Source organism: Marmota marmota, unplaced genomic scaffold (genome assembly GCF_001458135.2).
Source record: "Marmota marmota marmota unplaced genomic scaffold, marMar, whole genome shotgun sequence".
Lineage (NCBI taxonomy): Eukaryota > Metazoa > Chordata > Mammalia > Rodentia > Sciuridae > Marmota > Marmota marmota.
Window position 1 is genome coordinate 2789879 of NW_026000252.1, and position 8577 is coordinate 2798455.

Below are 8577 nucleotides of genomic sequence, written 5' to 3' on the forward strand. Positions count from 1 at the left end.
GGGTCAGGGACAGTCCCCTTGTTTTTGATGATGGAAAATGTGGTTCCGAGAAGGCTACCTAGCCCAAGTCCACAGCTGCTGGGCTATAACTGAGCTTCCACTCTGCCCCTTCTGATGGTCGCACACCTTCTCCCACTCATACCCAGTCCTCTTCAACCCTATCCTCTTAATGGTCTCCATCAACAGTCACCAAATCCATTCTGCCTCCTGACTCACTTCAATGGGTCTCCTATTTTCCATGTCTGAGCCCCTGTCTCTATCACTTGCCTTCTTTAGTCCCTGGACTGCCGAAGCCTTGCCACAGTGTCAAGCAGAGCCTGATATTTTTTTCTTCTGCCCGCTATGGCTGCTTCCCTGGCTTAAGGCAGTTGAGAGAATATGGTCAGTGATCAAAAGGAGAGCGTGTAGAATTCATGTTTTTCCTAAGGATACAGTAAGCCTATTAATTTGGGCCTTGGACTAAAAACTACAGTATCATTTGTTCTGCAACCTTGAATGGAGGACTACTACATATTTACTCGCATTAGAAGCAAACACATTTGTTGTAAGTTCTTTAAGATAGATTTCCAAAACTAGTATAGAGATCAAAGTCTGTGTAGTACTTTAAATATTTTGACCTGTTATTCCAAACCAAGCACATCTGTGCACACCTGTAATCCCAAAGACTTAGGAGGTTGAAGCAGGAGGATTGTAAATTTGAGGATCATAAATTTAAGTTTTTTCAGCAACTTAGGGATACTCTGTCTCACAATCAAATAAAAATGTCTGAGGTATAGCTTAGTGGTACAGTGTAGGCCTAGCATATACAAGGGCCTGGGTTCCTTCAGTACTACAATTGAAAAAAGAAAATGGGGCTGTGGTTGTGGCTGAGTGGTAGAGCACTTGCCTGCCATGTTTGAGGCATGGGGTTCCATCCTTAGCACCACATATAAATAAATAAATAAAGGTATAAAAAATATTGAAAAAGAAAAAATCTTGCTCCAGAGAGATTGTTTTCAAACTACATTCTCATGAATGACATGAGGGAATGTCTCCTCACCTTTTTATTATTAAAGTTTTACTTTTCAATAAAGAGAAGATATCCTGGTCTGGGGCTGTGGCTCAGTGGTAGAGCACTTGCCTAGCATGTGTGAGGCACTGGGTTCAATCCTCAGCACCACATATAAATAAAATAAAGATACATTAACAACTAAAAATATTTTTTTAAAAAAAAGATATCCCTAACAATAAATAATTTTTCCCACAATAAAATGTCCTTTGTTTTGGTTCTACCTCCTCTTGTCTCCAAAAAGTTGAAGTCTTTATTTTACTTTCTCCCTCTTTTCCTCTCTACTATCTTACCACATGAGGACAATTTTTATTTCCACTTTCCTACCCTACTCTTAGTTCCCAAATCATGGGGTTGGAGAAGGTATGAAAATAACACAGGTAGAGGTTTTTAGAAAAGCCTTTTAATAAACCCTCTAGAGGGAGCAATATTTAACTTATCACATAAAATCCTATTAATCAGTTTTCAGATTCTGAGCATTAAAAGATATTTTTAGGAAGGAAGACAATAGCAAACTTGAATTTAGATCTTTTCAAAATTCAGGGAGATCTCCAACACTGATGTATTCCCTTCTTCCCCAAAGAGGAAATATAAGTCTGTCCAAATATGAGTTCACAAAATTGCCAAATAGAATGATGAAAGAAAAAGAAAGAATACCTGTCCATAAGAGGAAAGAAAACAAAAGGATCAGACATTAAACAAAATTGCAGGTGCAATCATATACAAATTTGGTATCCACATTCACCAAGAATTCTTTTTTTTTTTTTTTTGGTACTAGGGATTGAACTCAGGGTTTCTTAACCTCTGAGCCACATCCCCAGCCCTCTTTTACATTTTATATAAAGGCAGGATCTCACTGAGTTGCTTAGGGCCTCTCTAAGTTGCTGAGGCCAGCCTTGAACTCTAATCCTCCTACCTTAGCCTCCTGAGCTGTTGGAGTTACAGGCGTGCACTACCACATCCAGCCACCAAAAATTCTTAAGAAGGAGGAATTAGTCTAAAGGAGTTCTGGACTGGTTGTGTAGAAAATTTGAGGTTAAAGGACATACACATTGAAATTTATTTTCAACTTGAAGGACTGTCTATAATCCTCCCAAAGCTTCCACTACTCAGTTTTATCTAGCTTCATGGAATCACACAGAGACAGCCTGTCTTGGAAGCCAAAACTGGTTAACACCCTGAGTATAACCATCATTCTCAGCACTTTCCTGGAATGTCATTACTTGGGTCGGTATATCACCCTGGCATGGAGTCTCTTTCTGACCAACCATCCAATCATACCCCAAGTGAATTTAATGAATGTTCTGCTTGTATTTCTAGTTGTAGCTCATCAATAGACAACAGAATGCATTGAACAGGACACTCCTGAGCAACCCTGAGACTTCAGGCTACTTGGGTCATTTGAGCCCATTATTTATGAATTGGCATCTATACAATTTGTTATTAAGGCCATAAAGATGAAGAGCAAAGAATTTTCTGGGAACATAATCATAATATCAGAGTCAGCCCTATTCATTCTGCCAGTAATAAAACATGTCAGTATCTCTTAACTTTGTTTTGTTTTGTTTTGAGAGAGGTCTCAGTATGTTGCCTCTTGAACTCTTGTGCTTAAGTGATCCTCTGGCCTCAGCCTCCTGAGTAACTGGGGGTACAGGTGTGCACCACCACACCTAACAAAACATATTAATATCTAATACATAAAAATTATGAATACCAATGTGTATTGAGGTCCTTAAATGTACAAATATATGTTAGATGCACCTCTTGCAAATGATCATTTCATCATCATTTAAAAGTGGGGCCTATATTTCTGCCTATTCCTTCAGACCAGGCCAGATAGAGAAACAGACATTTGAAAACAAGAGAATGTACTCCAAGCTTTGTACAACAAAGATTATAAACAAGTACATTCAAGCTCTTAGTGCAGATCATTATAAGCAGCTATAGAGGAGCAGGCCCTAGCTATCAGGTTATTTTTCATGGTATTAAGAATATTAAACTGGGCTGGGGATGTGGCTCCAGGGTAGAGTGCTTGCCTATCATGTATGAGGCCCTAGGTTCAATCCCCAGCACCAAATATATATATATTATATTATATTATATTACAACTAATACCTACTGAAGCAGATGTGATTAATGTTCTATCCTCTTGGAATTTTTGTCCATTTTTGTGTACATCATCTCCCTTTGTGGGTTTTTTTTTTCTCCCAATGGCCAGAATCTGTGGCTCTTTGTCATAGATTATAAATCCTTGTCTGCAAACATGAAGAGCCAAATCTGGGCATTAAAGTCCTCCAGAGAGCCTCTGTGGATGTGTAGGTATAAACACTCCAGTTCTTTTGCCCATGATTAGGATAACTTTGAAGTGTGGCTTCTGTTGTATCCAGAGTCGCCCTATTGGATTATGGCAAAGTCATCCTCAATAGCACTTTGCTTTGGCCCTCTTCCCATCGAAGCTTTACTTTTCCATTCCTCTGTCACTATATTTTTATGTGTACCACTTATTACATATCACTTACACATGAATCCTTGGTCAGAATCAACTTATGAGAAATCCAGTCTAAAGGAACTGCCCAATTATTTAGCAAAATATTTTCTTGTAATTTACAGTCTTGCTTTTAATTTATGTAGTCTCATTTCCTTATTCATACTTGGTATTATCAGACTCTTTTTATTAATTATATTCTTCTAATTTCCTTGTGTTGATAACTTTATATATTAGGTATGCATGCGAACTTTTCAGAGCAATTACAAAAAGAATATAGAGTATATAACTTCTTACCTAGTCAACAAAAGCACTGAAGTAGTAGAAGAAACTTATTTTAACTATAAATAATTGCCTCAAAGTGTAAATGTTCTTTCTTCTCATTATCTTAAGTCTGTTCTTTAAAAACTTCAAATTACACATTTATATTAACACTCTTCTAACCTCTATCACCAAAGATAAATAAATTTGTGTAAAAACTTTTCTACCTCTATCACCAAAGATAATTTTTTTTACCTGTTTTGTAACTTCTTATAAATGAAAACATGCAACAATATAGAATTTATTCTGTATCTGTGAGATTCATCTATGTTGTATGTTTCAAGTGTTCATTTTTATTTATTGAAGTGTAGGTTGATGGTCTGTGGTGATATCACATTATGTTTTAAATTTGCATTTCTTTTTTTGATGCTTTATTTTTTATTTTAATAAATCATTTGCATTTTCTTCTATAATAAGCATAAAGAATATCAACCCCTTTGGTCATATTTATTATTTAGTAACTGAAGCATTAAATGACAATTTTTACTTTTAATATTATATTATATTTGACATTGTTTAGCTTTCATGTGGAGAAAAAGAGACCCAGGCACAAACCTTTACATTATACACCTGCTAGGCCTGCAATGTGATTTTATTAATATTATTTAATAATAATTTTAATAATATGTTGTCAATTTCTATGAAGTGGGCAGAAAGGTATCAATAAGAGTGATTGTAACGTGGCCAGTCAAGTGTTATGATCTTTGACCCACTGCTCAATCCATTTCAGGAACTGATTTATATTATCTTCTAGATCTTCTGGTTTGTTGCTGGACAGTTGGTGCACAATTTCTTCTTTTAGAATGCTATGGCTTCTTCATAAAGAACTTGAAAAATCTCACACTAAATGTTATCTTTTAATTTCTTCTCACCACAACCCCTTGTTTCAAGTCTTTTGTACAATACACTGTTATCTGTTCTCAACACAAAAACTATGTGAAACCAATGTTCAGGGAAGAAATCACAACCATGGTAATCAACAATAGTTCTACCTTCTCTCATTTGGTTTTCTAACTCATCAACTACTCTATCTTCATCTAAAATGGGGCAATCATACTCTTCATCATAGCCATTATATAACTGCCCTTCTTGAGCTAAATCACCCATATTAATGTATTTCAGTCCTGATCTTTTTTTTAATATTTATTTATTTTTTTAGGTGTAGATGGACACAACACAATGCCTTTATTTTTATGTGGTGCTGAGAATTGAACCCGGGTCCCGCCCGTGCTCGCTCTACCACTGAGCCACAATCCCAGCTCTTCAGTCCTGATCTTGATGCAAGTTCTTTGCCTAGTGTAGTTTTTACAACCCCTGGAGTACCTGGTCTGGAACACTTGCAGTCCAAAGCACAGGCCAACTTTGCCTGCCCGGCCACTCCACTCAGCCCCTTCCCAGCTGTGCGCGCTAACTGGTGAGCAGAATGTTCTGTAACAACATAGTCCTCCACAGCGACCTTGCAAGAGCGGAGGCTCACGCGCTCAGCACACTACAGAGAGGGCTGCATTTCTATTATTACTAATAATATTAAGTACCTCTCTATTGCTTTTTGGCCATTTTGCTATGCTTTTTTATGAAATGCTCGTTCACAAATTTCAAATATTTTTATTGATTTATTTACCTTCTTTTTGATTGGCAGCAACTCTTTTTATACATACTTGACGTTAATGCCCTCCAGGCAAAGACCCACCAGGAACACCCTACTATAATTGAACAAATTTAATTTATTATTCAATGTAGGGAATGAAAACACACTAAGGAAAATTATGGGACATCTCAGTAAAAGGGTGTTAGAGAGCTGGGGATATAGCTCAGTGGTAGAGTGCTTGCCTAGCATGTTTGAGGCCCTGGATTCAATTTCCAGGGCTGGAAATAAAAGAGATGTTTGCCTAACCCAATATCATAAGGATATTCACCTGTGCTTTCTTCTAAAATCTGCCTGATTTTGTTTGGGATCAAATAGGATCCAAAAATGAAATTTGAAGAGAAATATATCTTGTAACTAATTTGAGCTTTCCAATTCATTAATATCCTATATCCTTTGATTTATTGTGTTTTAAATTTATCTCAGTAATATTTTGTAGATTCAAGTGTTGAAGTATGATGAATATTTTATAGATTTATTTCTAGTATTTGATAATTTATGATTGTAAATGGTATTAATTTCTAAAATTTTACTTCTAGTATTTTGTTATTAGTAAATAGGAATACAATTGCTTTTTTGCCGCAGCCCGGCTCTTGTTTACAGACCCTAACACTTTTTTTATAATAGCTTTATTGAGAAGACTCACATGTGGTATTATGGTTTGAATATGGAGTGTCCTCCAAAAGTTAATCAGGCAGTGTTCAGAGGTGAAATGATTGGGTTATAAGAACTGTGACCTGATCACTGAATTAACCCAGTTGATGGATTAATAATTTAAATGATTAACTAGGTGGTAACTATAGGCCAGTAGGATGAGGCAGAAAAGGTGTGTCACTGGGGGCGTGCCCCTTGGGATAATATATCTTGTCCCTCTGGATTCTCCTTCTCTCTTTGCTTTGCAGACACCATGTAGTAAGCAGCTTTCCTCCACTGCACTGCCCTTTAGCCATGTTGTTCCACTTCACCTCAGACCCAGATCCCAGACTGAACAGGCCAACTATGGATTGAACCTCTGAAACCATGATCCAAAATAAATTTTACTCCTCTAAGTTGTTCTTGTTGAGTATTTTGGTCACAGTGATGAAAAGCTAACACATGGTAATATTCAGCTTTTAAAGTATAAAGTTAGGGTTGGAGTTGTAGCTCAGTGGTAGAATACTTGCCTAGCATGTGTAAGGACCTGTGATCAATTCCCAGTACTGAAAAAATAAAATGAATTATACAAGTTAGTGCTTTTTAATATATTCCCAGCTTGTGCAACCACTACCATTATTTAATTTTAGAACATTTCCATTACCTCAGGAAGAAACCTTGACCTCCCCATTTTCCCTTCCCTCTAGCTCCAGGTAACCACTAATTTACTTTCTACATCTACACATTTGCTTATTCTGAATATCTCACATAAGCAGAATCATATAATATGTGGTGTTTTGTGATTAACTTCTTTCACTTTGCATAATGTTTTCAAAGCTCATTCTTTTGTAGTACCTATCAGTACTTCATTCCTTTTATTGACTAATATTCCATTGTATGGAGATACCACATTTTGTGTATTCATCTTTGTTTGGGGTTGTTCTATTTTGGTGCTATTATGAATAATGCTTCTATGCACATTCATGCACAAGTTTTTGTGTATTTCCAATTCTCTTCATACCTAGGAGTAGAATTGCTATGTGAGGTGAATGGTAAATAGTAACTCTCTACATTTTGAAGAACTGCCAAGCTCTTTTTCCAAAGTGGCTGCATCATTTTCCTAGCAATATATAAGGGCTCAATTTCTCGACATCTTTACCAATACTTGTTATTGTCTTTTTTTTTTTATTTTTGTGTATTGATCTTGTATACAGAGGAATTGCTAACTTCATGTATAATTTCTAATTACTCATAGATCTGCTTGTATTTCCTATGTTTGCAATAATAATGCAAACAATGACTTTTATTTTTCTTTTTCAATCTTAAGATACTTTATTTTTGTTTGTTTGTTTTGTGGTACTATGGATCAAACCCAGGATCTCCTACTTGTAAGGCAAGTGCTCTACCACAGAGCTACATTACCAGCCCCCATTATTTGATTTTATTGACTGGTTGAATTATGATCTGCAAGACATTGGGAATAAAAATGCTGACAGTGGAAAATCTTGTCCAGTTTGTTACCTCTGTGGAAAACATTTGACATATAACCATTGAATATTATCTTAGGTGTAGCTTATTTGTAGGTACACATTATCATTTTAACGAACTAGCAAATGCTTCAGAAAAGCATTATATACATATGTGTTGATATGTAACATATATATATTCATTTATATTTACATATATGTACATAATGATTCATGATTCAGAAAAAACATTACATGTATTTTATAGGTATATAGATAGGAAAAAGAAAAAGCAAATGAGACAAAGGAATATGGGGATTGCTTGAACTATTTTTGTAATTTTTGTCTGTGAGTATATGTGGTAATATGGATTGAACCCAGGACCTCGTGCATGCTAGGCAAGTGCTTAACACTGACCTCTCCAGCCCTTTCTAAATTTTATTTTGAGATGAAATCTTACTAAATTGACCAGGATATTTTGAATTTGCAATCCTGCCTGAAACTAGATTTGCAATCCTTCCTCAGAGGTAGCTGGGATTACAGGTATGCACCACTGTGCCAAGCATTTTTGTAAACTTTCTGTAAATTAAAAATTATTATCCATAGTTTAAAAAGAGGGCAAAAGTAAATACACATACATATCACTGCATTTTCCTTCTGATCACACTTATGTTGCTTCAAATTTTTGGCTACAAACAGCACTGTTGCTTATGATCCTACAGGTTATTCACTTCTAAAGTGTCCCTTACAAAGTGAGTGACAGGTGACAATCTACCCCCACTCAGTCTACCAAATTAACCAGTGGATGGCTGTCAGTTAAGTTTTCTATACCCGGGACCACCACAGGATTTGATCTTCTGTTTTATAATGCAAGAGTCAATATCATCCACTGAATGGCAGGACAGATAGCTTTTAAACAGGAAATGGACCCCATTTACAGGACTGGGGAGGGATAGGTGGCAAATTTACTGAGACTCAA

The 8577-nt window shown here is 36.1% G+C and overlaps 1 pseudogene; it reads right to left on the reverse strand.

The window, feature by feature from the left end:
- Positions 1–3697: 3697 nt before the first annotated feature.
- Positions 3698–5254, reverse strand: LOC125614232 (annotated as a pseudogene).
- Between the last annotated feature and the right edge of the window lie 3323 nt (positions 5255–8577).